Genomic DNA, 16,428 nt, shown 5'->3' with positions numbered 1-16,428 from the left:
TTGTCAGTGCCCGACATAGATGTTGGCGTCTTTAACCTAATTATCCTTTTTTGGTAAAGCGTGAATAGGTGATAGCATTTGTGGACAAAACGCTGACTTCTGCGAAAATGATTTGTTAAGCAAATGGATGTTCAGTAGTAGATGCTGCGAGCTAACATCCCAGAGATGTTTGGGCTCACATGCTGTTCCTCTTCGTCGAAATGTCTTGGCTCCAACTAGTCTTGGGGTTGAACCGCACGTGTTGCGTTACACGCCCTAAGTTAGACACTTGTGACCCTTTGGTTAAATTTTCTGGCTGATTGCAAGTTTGAGAAATACGAAGTTAACATAACTTATAAGAACAGTAATAATAATATCGGGAACCAAATTAACGACCCATAAATGATGTAAACAACACAATTACGATTTGGTTAGAATAATATTTATTCAGAAAAAAAACTAATAGCAAATGTTCAAATGTGTGTGAATTCCTAAGGGACCGAACTCCTAAGGTCATCGGTCCCTAGACTTACATACTCCTTAAACTAACTTATGCTAAGAACAACACACGCAACCATGCTCGAGGGAGGACTCGAACCTCCGGAGGGAGGGGCCGCGCAGTACGTGACATGACGCCTCTAACCGTGCGGCCACTCGGCGCTGCAAAACTAATAGCGAAAGTGGTCGTATTTAGTGTTACTGTTACACTCGAGCGCATACCCATTTGACACAGTTCGATCATTCACAATGTCATCGCGAATTACAAGTTCGATACTCCACCTCGTTAACTATGCGAAAAGTTAGAGTTCACACCAGGCGCCCGGCTGCTAACCGCTCCAAGTCGTTTCACTTCCTATCTGCCCAAAGACCGACTGCCTGCTTTCGCGTCTCAATCCGAACTGTACCCTTTGGTGCCTCCAACCGAGCTGTATTCTTTGGTGTCCAGACCAGAACTGCCTTCTGCCCATCTCCGACCGCGTTTCCCGCGCGCCGAACGTCTTCGATCAACTGAGAAGCGCAGTTCCCTTTCTTGGAGTCGTCCATCTGATTGGCTAGAGCTTATTCTACATTATTTTACATTATAAAATATTTAAATAATCAAAGCTTGACCACTTTCACGTTCTGAATAAAGTAACAATAATATCCATTACATAATAAACGTTAAATTCTTTTACATAAAACCAATATAATTTCCTTCTTAACTTTGAATGCCACGGCCAGTAACCTTGCACAAAATAAAATAAATAAATAAAGAACAAAAATAACTATTATGCACTAAAATTTACAACAAATACTCTGTCACCTAATAATTCAGTAAGGTATCATGCTGTCATCGTTCAATGTGTTTTGTGTGGAGGAAATAATGATCTGATGCTTAACTGAAAATGCTGAGAATTTAAATTTAATATATCTTTTAAATAAATAATGTTACAGAGTTGATATTTAGAACATTTTTCATTTTAATGATGCACTTCTGTATGTAATGCCGTTCACTAAAATCGACCAAAGCGTTCAGATTTTAGCATTCAGGTCTTTGTTACAAAACTTGTTAATTTGACATAAAATCCTAAGCTATTATAGATGTGATCAGTATTCAAGTTTTATTGGGATCACCATGAAAATTTATGGAGGATGGCAGATTAAAATTACTGTCGCTTGATTCCTTGAATTACTACAGAATTAAATAATTTCCCTTTATGTCCGATTTTAGGTCCACCATGTTTGACACTGCTAAGTATCCCTGGCCACAAAAGCCTTCTACTGGGTTTGTAAATGACGTAGGTTCTCGTCTGTATCACTCGCACACTACAGCGCTTAGGCCTGAATAGACAATAGACGCCTGTGAGTTTCCCCACCTTGTGGTGAATCTGCGCCCTTTGTGGCACGTGATCCTGGACGACAGGGTTCGTTCCACAATTCCAGTCAGCTGACTCTATCGGCCATATATTTAAATGAGAGCGAAATGCTCGTTAACTCACAATGAGAAAAGATATTTGATGTACCATGAGGAATTATAAAATGATCAGACATTTGAAATTTCGAGGAAAGTCTTGTTACGGTGTTATAGTATGAGGACGTGCTAAAAAGTATTGCTTCCGAATTTTTTTATGTGAAAGCTCTTTAAGCTTTCTCAGTGAAATAAACGTTATCAAAACATTATACATCTTTATTCTCTTTGTCTACCTATTTGTAGTCCTCTGTCGCTAGAGGGCTCCGAAATGCAGAGTGTAACACGTCGGTGTGTAACATAACGCTGTCGGCAAGTGCAAAACAGGATGTTGTAATTGAGCTTCGAATTCTAAGAGCTTGTCCACACGTGGAGAGCCCTCTCCCCTCACGGTGACAACGCCAGACCACATACGACAGCTGCGACACCTGCGACAATCCGACACCTTGCGTTCGCTGCCGTACATCACCCTCCATACTTGGCCCCATCCGATTTCCGTCTGTTTCAAAAACTTTAAGAACAACTTCGAGGTCTTCAGTTCGACAACGATGAAGCGGTGCAAGCAGAAGTGAGATTGTTGTTGACAGTATCAAGAAACTGGTCTCTCGTTCGAAGAAATGTGTTCGTCGCCAGGGTGATTATGTTGAGAAATAATGTAAACATGGAGTACGAAGACGTTGAATGTTAATAAATTTGGTTTTATTTAAAAATCTTTAAGAATTTCGCATAACATATTCGGAGGCATTACTTTTAAGCACACCCTTGTAGAATGGTTACTTGTATACATCACTGGGAGCAATTAAACAGCGTGACTCAAAGATAGCATAAATCCATCGAGAGTTTCGCTGCTGGAATAAGGAAACTAAATGTCAGTACGTATGAGCTGACGGAAAGTGATGACACAGAGAAGGTCCTTGTGCAGGAAGCAGAACAAAGGGCGTTATACGAATTTGTGCAGGAGTTGCCTCTTGTTGTATCAAGAAACGTACGGGCAGGGTATCCGAAAGACTAAGCTGGAGCCACAGGAACGGCAACAGTGCTACAGGAAGCAGAGGCATTGACCACGCTCCCTGAAAAAACGAGTTTTTCCGATGACGTCAAATGTTCACATTGTGAACCTTCAGGCCCACATACGGTGTTACTGGCGCCAACCACAGCGTGGAAAATACGGAAAACTAGGGCAGATGGGATGGAACTGTAGTCAGAACAGAGAGTAGAATTGGATGATACGGAATGAGAATAATCTGCCTTTAAACAACAACAGGTGATGCTGGGATGCGAAGCGGCGCTCGCAGTAAATTTTAACAAGACTGAAACGCTTGCAGAGATGGAGTTTCGCTTATTGGGTTGTTGGGTCGAAGGCAAAACAGGTTTCTATTGGACACAGATGTGCACGTGTCTGTAGAAACTTTGGACCTCAGGAGAAAGAGGCTCGACACGATATAAATTATATATTGTACTTTAAAAATTTTAATGGTAACTGGTTTTACTCATGACAGTTATCATCAGACCATCACATATGTTGTTGTTGATGTTGTCTTCAGTCCTGAGACTGGTTTGATGCAGCTCTCCATGTTACTCTATCCTGTGCAAGCTTCTTCATCTCCCAGTGCCTACCGCAGCCTACATCCTTCTGAATCTGCTTAGTACCATCACATATCTCTAAACTGTAAATAACCATTTCCTTGGAGGGATTAATAACAGAATGAGATACGTGATGACGACGTGTACAATAAAAGTGATAATCACATAAAGAAAGATTTCTGCACTTAGGCAGTATGCACAGACGCCGAGTGGTGCGCAAACCTACGTCAAGGGACACACTCGTCGAATGTTGAATAGCGTCGGAATGCTAAACGTTAAATAGGTGACGCTCCGACCATCGTCTACTGCACGACAGTGCAAGGAGCCAATAAGGCTAGTCTTACGATAATAACGCAAGACTAATCAATTTTTGTGTATTATAAAAGAAAAAAATATAAAATAACATTTTAAAATTCTTCAAAATTATCTGCTGTAAACATTAGTTACATTTGTAGAAAAAGTAATTAATTAATACATCGACAGCCAATAAATCTCTGTTACCGGAATCATAACTGCCACCTATGAGCAACACATGGAAGTAGCAGTAATGTTGTCGAAGCGTGATGGATTCAAAGATGAATGTAGGAGATACCATCAATTGTCATGAAGCTGGGTGGCACGGAGATGATCGCTGAAGGGTGCCCTGTGGTAAGGGAAAGATGTACCCCCAGCAGATGCCGTCGGTCACCTTGGAGCAAGAACAGAGACGAGCCAAAGATGTACTGGCAAAAGAAGCCATTGGTCATCATGGAGAGAAGAACATCCAAGAGCCAACCGGTGTCTGTCGCTTCAGTAGTCGGCCTAGAACTCGATGATAATAACGTATCAGGGGAAAAGATTTTGTCAAGTGACATACCACATCAGTTGCTGTTAGAATGACTAACATTGTATGTGTAAGTACTTAGCGAAATATTAGATCACTTGCCATGAGACCGCTTGTTAAGGTATTAATAATAAGTACTGAAGAGGCAAAAAGTTTTGTCAGTGGTGTGCTTGACAGGGCTTGAAACAGAATAAGACCAATAAATATAAACAAGCTTAATGCTTGAAAAGCAAATGTATAAATATAGAAGAAGAACAAAATAGAGAATAAAAATATTACAAATTAGAGAAAAAAGAGCAAAAGAGCAGAACCATAGTAAATCATCAAACAGGTCGTAGAAACGTTCCTCTCTAAAATCCAGTTGCTCGTTTGGGAAATTAAAGGAATGTTTTTTTTTTATAATTTGCATAAATTTCGATTTCTTCAGAGGTATTCAACAGGTGCTCTTTAAGGGCATGAGGCATGATGTAAAATTTAAGTTCTATTGGATGAAACCTTCAGAATTGCTGTTTTGTATTAGGTGCTAGCCAAACAATGATTTGTTATAAGCAGCAACAGTGGTACGCTCATTGAAATGGAAGAGAAAGTTACGACCTTTCTGTTACAGTCATCACAAATAACCATGGAGATACCAGAATTTTTCTTAACTTGACGACTTGCTGTATATTTGACTTCGTTTAGATGAGATTATTTGTGGTAAATACTACAGTTACGACTATATCTTTAAAACTATTTCTACATTTTATCAAACAGATTACCCGAAAGAGTAATTTTAACAAATTCTGAAGTAGTTGTAGCAGGACAATTTGGAAATATTTGTTTTAACTTGCTGAACGAAACATTAGTCTCATGTGCATTAAAATCATTAGCTCTAACTAATTGTTTGGTGAAAGCAGTTCAGTTTTGAATTTCATCTAAATGTAGTGAGAACTTTAACATTCTGTGAATCACTGAGACAATGAATGGTCTTCGATATCTCTGTTGATGACATGATGTAGCCTTTATAATAGCAAATGTTGCTGTAGGTTTTCTATAAATAGCAAAGTAATGTTTGCTACCGTGTTTCTTAATAGTAAGGTCAAAGAAATTAAATGTTTTGCTATTTTCATGTTTTACAGTAAACGACAATTTTAGATGGCCATTATTTTAAACTTCAACTGAAGCCTCTATTCCATTTTTGATACTTTATAGAGCAACAGTGTATCATCTGCATATCTCCTGTAACAATCAGTTTTTTTGCTAATTTCAGGATTTTCCTTAAAGAATTTAATTTCAGTGTATTTAACAAAAATGTATGCTAAAAGCCCAGGTAGAGAATTTCCCATTGCTAGTCCATCTTTTTATCGTAAACCTTATTACTGAAAGAAACACAAGAGAACTTTCTAACAATTCAGTAAGTTCTACTATTTCCCTGGATTCTTTGTTTTATGTTTTAATAGATTACTTTGAATAATAACTACGGTATATTTAATTGAGGTGATGGTGTAGAGATTCTACATATCTGCTGAGGTTAACCTAGTACCTTCTGGAATGTGTATACTGCAAACTGCTTAGTTAAGTTCAAAGCTGGTCTTAATATTAAATTTCTTTTCATATATACAGATTTTGAAATATCATTACCTATTAATTTTATAATGTGGACAGCTTACGTTGGTGATGATTTGAAGTATGGTCGCATGATCTACACTTTTCTAATTATAGGTTCATTACTTTTAAAGAGGTCTTTTCTTCGCGCAATAATAATAAATTACTTATCATCGATTTACTTCTTAATTTTAGTTTGAAACTCTGCAGTTTACTAACTTTACTCACGTCAATTTTTAAAAAAATTGAAGAGTTTTGGGTGCACACTCTTCTTCTCTAGAGATTAAAAAGGTATTCCCTTGGTTTGCATTAGTTACCATAGTTTTACCTATTGCCTAGCAATACATCGTTGGCTTGTCATCTACCTTATTACAGATGCACTTTATCGATAAACTCCACACCACCCGTCTCCATGATAACTGATGGTATTGTCTACGTTCAACTTTGCAAGAGTGACGCTTCTACACCTTTGTTGTTACTTCCATGAACTGTCCGTAGGTAGCAGTTAACATTCTTATGTCTGATTTTCATTGACTTTTTATTCATTTCTTAATCATTTTTTCTACAAAAGTAACTAACGTTTATAGCAGATAATTTTGATGAACATAAACTGTCATGCTTTTTCTTTTATAATGCATGCAGATTGGTTATTGTAAGCTTTATCATACGTTGTTATCATAAGACTAGACTTATTGGTTCCTTCTGTGGACATGTAGTGGAGAATGGATGAAGCTTCACTTATTTAGTGCGTAGCGTTCCTACACCGTTCATCATTCGACAAGTGCGTGTCTTGAGTTATGTTCGCGCTTTTCTCGGCGTCTCTGTACACCGTTTATGATATAAGTCTTTCTGTATGTTATTATATGTGTCATTATCACTTTTCTCTTTTTGTAGCTTATTGGCTCCAACGAAATTGTTATTTACATTTCATAGACATGTAATTGCTTGGTGCTGATCATCAAGAGTGCAGTCATTTCCCATTAAAAATGTATAAAAATATTTTATTTTGATCAATACTACTTATTTCAATAGAGATCACTGTGTTTCCAATAACGTTATCAAAACTCATCAATTTATTGCTGCGTCAGGCTTTAGGAAATTTCAGAATGTTCAGAGGGATCAGAACTAAAATCAAGAAACTCAATACGGAAATTAGTTTTAATATACCTTCCCGGGCAGTCACGTGTGTTAACGGGACACCTTTGGCACGGGGAGGTATTACAGCTAGAGATTAACGACGAGGGATCGGTGTGCCAGCCGTCCTGGATACGGTTTTTACTTGGTTTCCCACGTTCTACGAGGCGAATACCGGGCTGGTCCCTATGTTCCACCTCGGACTTTACTCTCTACACAGTCAGACTAGGTACAGTGTTTCAGTTCTGAGCTGTTTGCTCTCCTTAAAAAATTTCCCAGTACTCAGTAGTTACTTATAGTAAGCTATGTCCAGCTCGGTATGTAATTACAACATCAACATTGTGGTCAATTTGCCTGTTGCTGTTGCTGTTCTAAGAAGGAACAGATTATATTGAATGAAGTCTGGAACTTGAGAGACTTACGAAGCAAAACACATCTCACCTAACTAAATGTATACTGGGCAATTGCTTGTCAGTAATGAAGTTTCACCTCTAATTTTTTTCATGTTGTTCAAATTTGCAGATGAAAAGAAAAATCTCTTGTGATATTTAATTGAAAATAGACAATGTGTAGTGTTGGCAGATGAGCCAACACTGTTTTTCTAGAGGAGGCCGAAATGCACGCGTTTAATTACACGCTGACTGGCGTTAGGTCTGGAACAGGTCAGAGAAATAAGACTAGCAAAACAGGAGGTAACTGGTAGAATACTTAACTTTAATCCACAATTGTAGAACATCTCTCGTTACGGTACATGCTTCATAATATTAATTATCAATTGAATACGGCGCCTTGCTAGGTCGTAGCAAATGTAGCTGAAGGCTATGCTAACTATCGTCTCGGCAAATGAGAGCGTATTTGTCAGTGAACCATTGCTATGAACGTCGGCTGTACAACTGGGGCGAGTGCCAGGATGGGTCTCTAGACCTGCCGTGTGGTGGCGCTCGGTCTGCTATCACAGACAGTGGCGACACGCGGGTCCGCCGTATACTAATGGACCGCGGCCGATTTAAAGGCTACCACCTAGCAAGTGTGGTGTCTGGCGGTGACACCACACAATGTAATAAAACTAACTCTTTGATAAATAGTTTAAGTAAAGGAATGTAAAAGCAATTCACACAACATTTACCCTTGAGCCTTACAAACCAAAGAAGTTATTAAGAAGCAAACCAACAAACAAACATAAATTATCAAGTTAATATTGCAAAAAGCTTAAATATTAATGTGTCAATAGGTACAGCTATTGCAACTAGGCAGATAAAGGAAATACCTTTGTGATTTCTCAGTAGCTCAAACACAAGTTTACCTGCAAATCAGTTCCTATGTTCACTCACAGCAGTTTCCACATACCTTACAGTAAATTATCGCGCAGAATTCGTCCTTAGCGGCCTTGTATGCAGTTTAATTGGTTTCCATTCTGTAAGAGACGAACTTGTTACAGTATGGTACCGACAGAAGATTTCCCCAATTAAAACGATGCATCATCGAGTACCAATGTATACTCTCTAACGTCGGTTCTAGTGTGACAGTTATATAGGAAATACACTGACTGACCTAGTTCGCTGTCCTACCACCAGAGTGTTCTCAAGATTGTGATGTCACGGGCTTCCCCCTCTTCCCACCCCGCCGGCCGCGGTTGTCACGCGGTTCTAGGCGCGCAGTCCGGAACCGCGCGACTGCTACGGTCGCAGGTTCGAATCCTGCCTCGGGCATGGATGTGTGTGATGTCCTTAGGTTAGTTAGGTTTAAGTAGTTCTAAGTTCTAGGGGACTGATGACCACAGCTGTTAAGTCCCGTAGTGCTCAGAGCCATTTGAACCATTTCTTCCCACCCCTCCCTCTTTCCATTCTCTCCCATTCCCCTACCAGGAGTTGACAGGAAGAGCTGAGTCTGCATTGAGCTAATTATGTGTAAGGGCAAAGTTTGGTATATTCTTTATTTCATCGTTTTTGGGATTTGTAGGTGCTATCCATTTGGAAAAATTCCAATACCAGCCCCACACCTAATTTTCCGTTGCCCCCACCCCTCACATTTTTCCCAATTCTGTGTGCTCGCCTTGACATGTGTAGACCAGACTGCTCCATTCACAATACTGCCATCAAGGGTGCTCAACATCATGGGTTTTCCCCATCCCACCAGAAAAAGGCCAGTTGACAATTCAAACCTGTTAGGGGTATTTGCATAACAGTGTGGAGTACTGGCTGAGACTTGAGCAGCGGCCTAGTTGACAATACCAACCCCCATGCCCACCCCCACTTTCCACTACCCAAAACTGGAACTTGTCAGGAAATATTCAGTCTGTTTTGTGGAAGGACATAGGGTAGTTTTTCCTCCCTATTTGGCGAATGTGGAAGTGTTATCCTGTTGGAAGAAGGACTCACAATGCCACACCCTTCCCCCGCACCCAATTCTTCCCAATCGCTTGTGCATGAGTATGTGTGTAAGGACGTCTCTTTCACAATACCACCACCACAGGGAGCTGTAAATTGCGATGTCATGGCTGTATTCCCTCTCGAAAATCAGCGGGAAAAGACGAGCTATCCGTCGTCAGGCCACGAGTGGCCTACCGGGACCATCCGAGCGCCGTGTCATCCTCAGTGGAAAATGTGGATTGGAGGGGCGTGGGGTCAGCACACCGCTCTGCGGTCGTTATGATGGTATTCTTGACCGAAGCCGCTGCTATTAGGTCGAGTAGCTCCTCAATTGGCATCACGAGGCTGAGTGCACACTGAAAAATGGCAACAGCTTATGGCGGCCTGGATGGTCACCTATCCAAGTGCCGACCGCGCCCAACAGCGCGTGACTTCGGTGATCGCACGGGAACCGGTATAGCCACTGCGGCAAGGGCGTTGCCCATAATAAAAATATATTTTTTATTTATAAAAAACCATTCAATTTCCATATTCTTTATTTAATCAATTTAGGGGCAGGGCTAGGACCGCAATGTTGTGGGTAATGTGAAATTGCAACGTACCATTTAATTTTGGAAAATTTCGTACACACGTGCAACACTACCACGAAAAGCTCAGTCTGTAATTACACTGCTGCAGATCAGCAACATAAACATAGATCAAAAAACTTACTGCAAATTCGCAATGGAAATAGATTAAGGAATACTTACACATAATTACACTGCCAGGTGTCTTCAGTATAAACGTCTATTATGAAGTTGTACATTTCACGTCACCAGAAAATGTCTTTAAATTTATCCAGTTTATGAGGTTACCATGAGAGAAAGATTGAATAATCTGCGAAAGGATAACGTTCTACGAGTCGGGGCGTGGAATGTCAGAAGCTTGAACGTGGTAGGGAAACTAGAAAATCTGAAAAGGGAAATGCAAACGCTCATTCTAGATATAGAAGGGGTCAGTGAAGTGAAGTGGAAGGAAGACAAGGATTTCTGGTCAGATGAGTATCGGGTAATATCAAAAGCAGCAGAAAATGGTATAACAGGTGTAGGATTCGTTATGAATAGGAAGGTAGGGCAGAGGTTGTGTTACTGTGAACAGTTCAGTGACCGGGTTGTTCTAATCACAATCGACAGCAGACCAACACCGACAACGATAGTTCAGGTATACATGCCGACGTCGCAAGCTGAAGATGAACAGATAGGGAAAGTGTATGAGGATATTGAAAGGGTAATGCAGTATGTAAAGGGGGACGAAAATCTAATAGTCACGGGCGACTGGACTGCAGTTGTAGGGGAAGGAGTAGAAGAAAAGGTTACAGGAGAATATGGGCTTGGGACAAGGAATGAAAGAGGAGAAAGACTAATTGAGTTCTGTAACAAGTTTCAGCTAGTAATAGCGAATACCCTGTTCAAGAATCACAAGAGGAGGAGGTATACTTGGAAAAGGCCGGGAGATACGGGAAGATTTCAATTAGATTACATCATGGTCAGACAGAGATTCCAAAATCAGATACTGGATTGTAAGGCGTACCCAGGAGCAGATATAGACTCAGATCACAATATAGTAGTGATGAAGAGTAGGCTGAAGTTCAAGACATTAGTCAGGAAGAATCAATATGCAAAGAAGTGGGATATGGAAGTACTAAGGAATGACGAGATACGTTTGAAGTTCTCTAACGCTATAGATACAGCAATAAGGAATAGCGCAGTAGGCAGTACAGTTGAAGAGGAATGGACATCTCTAAAAACGGCCATCACAGAAGTTGGGAAGGAAAACATAGGTACAAAGAAGGTAGCTGCGAAGAAACCATGGGTAACAGAAGAAATACTTCAGTTGATTGATGAAAGGAGGAAGTACAAACATGTTCCGGGAAAATCAGGAATGCGGAAATACAAGTCGCTGAGGAATGAAATAAATAGGAAGTGCAGGGAAGCTAAGACGAAATGGCTGCAGGAAAAATGTGAAGACATCGAAAAAGATATGATTGTCGGAAGGACAGACTCAGCATACAGGAAAGTCAAAACAACCTTTGGTGACATTAAAAGCAACGATGGTAACATTAAGAGTGCAACGGGAATTCCACTGTTAAATGCAGAGGAGAGAACAGATAGGTGGAAAGAATACATTGAAAGCCTCTATGAGGGTGAAGATTTGTCTGATGTGATAGAAGAAGAAACAGGAGTCGATTTAGAAAAGATAGGGGATCCAGTATTAGAATCGGAATTTAAAAGAGCTTTGGAGGACTTACGGTCAAATAAGGCAGAAGGGATGGATAACATTCCATCAGAATTTCTAAAATCATTGGGGGAAGTGGCAACAAAACGACTATTCACGTTGGTGTGTAGAATATATGAGTCTGGCGACATACCATCTGACTTTCGGAAAAGCATCATCTACACAATTCCGAAGACGGCAAGAGCTGACAAGTGCGAGAATTATCGCACAATCAGCTTAACAGCTCATGCATCGAAGCTGCTTACAAGAATAATATACAGAAGAATGGAAAAGAAAATTGAGAATGCGCTAGGTGACGATCAGTTTGGCTTTAGGAAAAGTAAAGGGACGAGAGAGGCAATTCTGACGTTACGGCTAATAATGGAAGCAAGGCTAAAGAAAAATCAAGACACTTCCATAGGATTTGTCGAACTGCAAAAAGCGTTCGACAATATAAAATGGTGAAAGCTGTTCGAGATTCTGAAAAAAGTAGGGGTAAGCTACAGGGAGAGACGGGTCATATACAATATGTACAACAACCAAGAGGGAATAATAAGAGTGGACGATCAAGAACGAAGTGCTCGTATTAAGGAGGGTGTAAGACAAGGCTGTAGCCTTTCGCCCCTACTCTTCAATCTGTACATCGAGGAAGCAATGATGGAAATAAAAGAAAGGTTCAGGAGTGGAATTAAAATACAAGGTGAAAGGATATCAATGATACGATTCGCTGATGACATTGCTATCCTGAGTGAAAGTGAAGAAGAATTAAATGATCTGCTGAATGGAATGAACTGTCTAATGAGTACACAGTATGGTTTGAGAGTAAATCGGAGAAAGACGAAGGTAATGAGAAGTGGTAGAAATGAGAACAGCGAGAAACTTAACATCAGGACTGATGGTCACGAAGTCAATGAAGTTAAGGAATTCTGCTACCTAGGCAGTAAAATAACCAATGACGGACGGAGCAAGGAGGACATCAAAAGCAGGCTCGCTATGGCAAAAAGGGCATATCTGGCCAAGAGAAGTCTACTAATATCAAATACCGGCCTTAATTTGAGGAAGAAATTTCTGAGGATGTACGTCTGGAGTACAGCATTGTATGGTAGTGAAACATGGACTGTGGGAACACCGGAACAGAAGAGAATCGAAGCATATGAGATGTGGTGCTATAGACAAATGTTGAAAATTAGGTGGACTGATAAGGTAAGGAATGAGGAGGTTCTACGCAGAATCGGAGAGGAAAGGAATATGTGGAAAACACTGACAAGGAGAAGGGACAGGATGATAGGACATCTGATAAGACATGAGGGAATGTCTTCCATGGTACTAGAGGGAGCTGTAGAGGGAAAAAACTGTAGAGGAAGACAGAGATTGGAATACGTCAAGCAAATAATTGAGGACGTAGGTTGCAAGTGCTACTCTGAGATGAAGAGGTTAGCACAGGAAAGGAATTCGTGGGGGGCCGCATCAAACCAGTCAGTAGACTGTGAAAGGTGGCTACACTGAGCCACAGCGCCAGAAATTGCGCCAAAGAGTATTATTCAGCCGCCTCTACTGGCACTGCTTGGGTAGAACTCGTAGTAGTCAGTGCTTGGGCAGAACTGGTAGTAGTCAGTTTTTGTTGAGATGTGCTAGTAGGCAGTGCCTGCTGAGATGTGATATTGGAGAGTTCTGGTTGAGATGTGGTAGTAGCGAGTCGGTGTGGAGAGATTGTAATGTTTAGAGTGCTTTTCATCAGTATAAACGAAGGTAAAAAAAAGAAAATTTTTCTTTTCTCTTTCATTATTTCAGTGTCCTAAATAATGCGTCATTACAGGTTCAGTCAACAAAGCGTCTGGCGTGTGTTCTTGTATTAGAGTGTAATGCTGGCTTTCTTGCGCAATTATAGTATTTCTAATTTTTTTTTATAACGTCAGTATAAATGATATTTAAAAATTTCTTGTCTTATTGAAGAAGAACCGTGCCAGATGTGTACGTTGAATCACACTTCCACACACAGAACAGTTACTCTTGTGCTTGTTGTTGCGTTGGTTTTATAGTTGCTGGGGACTTAATTAATTAACTGTGTTAACGAAAATTTTCTTTCATTCTTTGTTGTTATTCTATGCAGTCAGATTGCGTACAAATACTAGTCAGGGCCAACCGTTTACGAGACACAGCGTAATCGGATATACAGCTACCAAAATTAAAAATGATTTTCAAATTTAATAGTAATTAGGCCCCCATGCACGTGGCGACCGCTGCTTCGGATCGTCCCTTGGAATCTTCTGATTGTAAAAATAGTAGACAGTAGTATTGTTGTAGTAATTTGTAGTTTATATTGCATGTGTAGATTTGGTAATTGGCATTCTTCTAATGGTATTTTTCAAAATTTAAATTTGTTGTCTTGTCTACGGGTTTGACAATTTAGTGCAATTATTTCAATTGTTCGATTAATCGTGTTTGAGGGAAACTTTTCATGTAAATGGTATTGTTGGAGATAAAGAGTCATTGTGTGTAATTTTCGTACAGTGACGAGTTTTGTATATTTTGTAAATGATTACGCGATCAATGAAAAAGGCAAAAATGATGAATAGTGAGAATAACGAAATAGTTGACATGGCGAACTCGCCAACAGAGGAAAACAGTGTCATAAATAATGTAGTGGAAAACAATTTAATAAGCAGGGAAAATAGTCCGGAAACAGTTCAAAATTTTTCACAATCGAAAAATGGAGCAGTTGATGAGTGCAATATTAAATTTGGGATCTGAATTAAGAGCAATGACAACACGGTTAAGCTCAAAAATAGGAACAATTGGAACAGAAATAGGAACAATTAAAACCGAGATGAAAGCAGTGGGATCACAGTTACGATCTGAATTAGAAACTGATATGGGAACAATGGAAACACAGTTAGGCTCATGAACGGGGACATGTTTCAAAAACATGAAAGATGAATTAAAGAGGGAAGTTAGAGAGGAGGCGCAACCGATTTTGAATTCTCATAATAATAGATTAGTTGCAGTAGAGATTAGACAAAGGGAACAGGATAGAGAACAGGAAGAAAAAGATCGCGTGATAGTACAAAAATTTTCAGAATTAAATTTACAACGTGCACACGATAAGGAAGAAATAATTGAAAGAATCGAGGAATCCGTACCAAATGACAGAATAAATAACTTAACGCAACAGTGTGAACAGTTAACTACTAAATGTGACAATACCGAAACCCGAGTCGCGACACTTACAGAAGACGTAAATAAACAGAAAGAAAAAATAGGTGATTTAGCGGAAAGAGTTGAGGAGATATCAGATAAATTGACAAATCTTAGTTTACATGGGGACAGAGATTCAGATGATACAGCACCATTGCCATTTGCAGAAACCGAAGAGTACCAGAACATAAATAAGCATGTTGAAAATCAGGGAAAATTTAATGAACGCGCTAAAAGGGAATTTGAGGCATTAAAAAAGCAAGTCAAACAAATTGAAGGCGAAATCGTAGGAAAAGACAGCAAAGGAAATATGGAATCACAGATAGCAGAGGGGTTTGAAGAAAATAATTTGTTTCATTTACGGGATGCAACAAGAGAGCGCCAGGCGCGCGAACTTGACAATAATCAACATTGGGACTGGGACAGACGCGGTAGGTCTTTGTCGCCACGAGGCGAAAACTTTGACTATAAACACTTTTTGACTGTTCGGAAATTTAAGATCTTCCGCAATTCTAAGAATGACATACATCCATGTGCATGGTTAAGTCAATTTACGTATTTACTTCCACTAAATTGGCCATTAAGTCACAAACTAGAAATTATGTGCAGCTATTAATGTCCTCAGGGGATTCACTACTCTAAGTGAATATGTGCCGTAGCGAGCATAGGGCCCCGAGCTGTAGTGGTGCTATTTCTCTTTTAGTTTTCTGTACCGCTGCCCACTCTTTTACTATTCTTTGCATCTGTCAAACCAACTCTTCGACTATCAATCTATCTAGACAGTAGATAAATAATAACCGGATATGACTATTTTATCTAAATGTGATTTCGGAAATTACCGATTGGACTTACTGTATCTTCATCAGCATTCATTCGTAGCTTAAACGAAATTTTACCTGTTTATCTTCGTGACAATATTACTTCATATGTTGACGATATTCTTATTGCTAAACATTCTCGGAGTGAGCACAACAAAATTTTGGATTCATTATTACGTATTTTTGCAAGAGTTGGCTTTACAGTGAACTTAGAAAAATCTGAATTTGGTCGTTCTCAGGTGAAATTTCTCGGTCACATTATTTCTACAGAAGGTATTCTTCCTGATCCAGAGAAATTACACGCTCTTCGTAACTATGCTGTTCCTACCACAAAACGTGATGTTCGTAGTTTTCTTGGTGTCTGTAATTTTCTTAGACGCTTTGTTAGATTGGACAATTTGGCCACACCTCGTTTCTGCGAACTGTCTGAAAAATTCTTTTTAAACGAAAATCGGTCGACAACTCTGTTTGGTTAGTTTGTATTCCTGATGAGTGGGTTAATAAGCTGATTTGGTATACGCATTTCAGTTATGCACACTTTGGTCCCAGAAAATGCTTTCATAAATTACGGGAAAATTGCTACTTCAGTAATATGGAAAAACGTATTCGATCTGTTCTGGCCAAATGCAAATTATGTCAAAAGGCTAAGCCGCCAACAATTTCTCATAGAGCACCGTTGCTTCCTATCATTCCAGCGAAATTAAAGGCCATGGCTGCAGTCGATTTGTTCGGTCCAGTGGT

The sequence above is a fragment of the Schistocerca americana genome, chromosome 6 (genome assembly GCF_021461395.2).
Source record: "Schistocerca americana isolate TAMUIC-IGC-003095 chromosome 6, iqSchAmer2.1, whole genome shotgun sequence".
Lineage (NCBI taxonomy): Eukaryota > Metazoa > Arthropoda > Insecta > Orthoptera > Acrididae > Schistocerca > Schistocerca americana.
The sequence above is the reverse complement of the archived record's forward strand: the minus strand, read 5'-3'. Positions refer to the sequence as shown.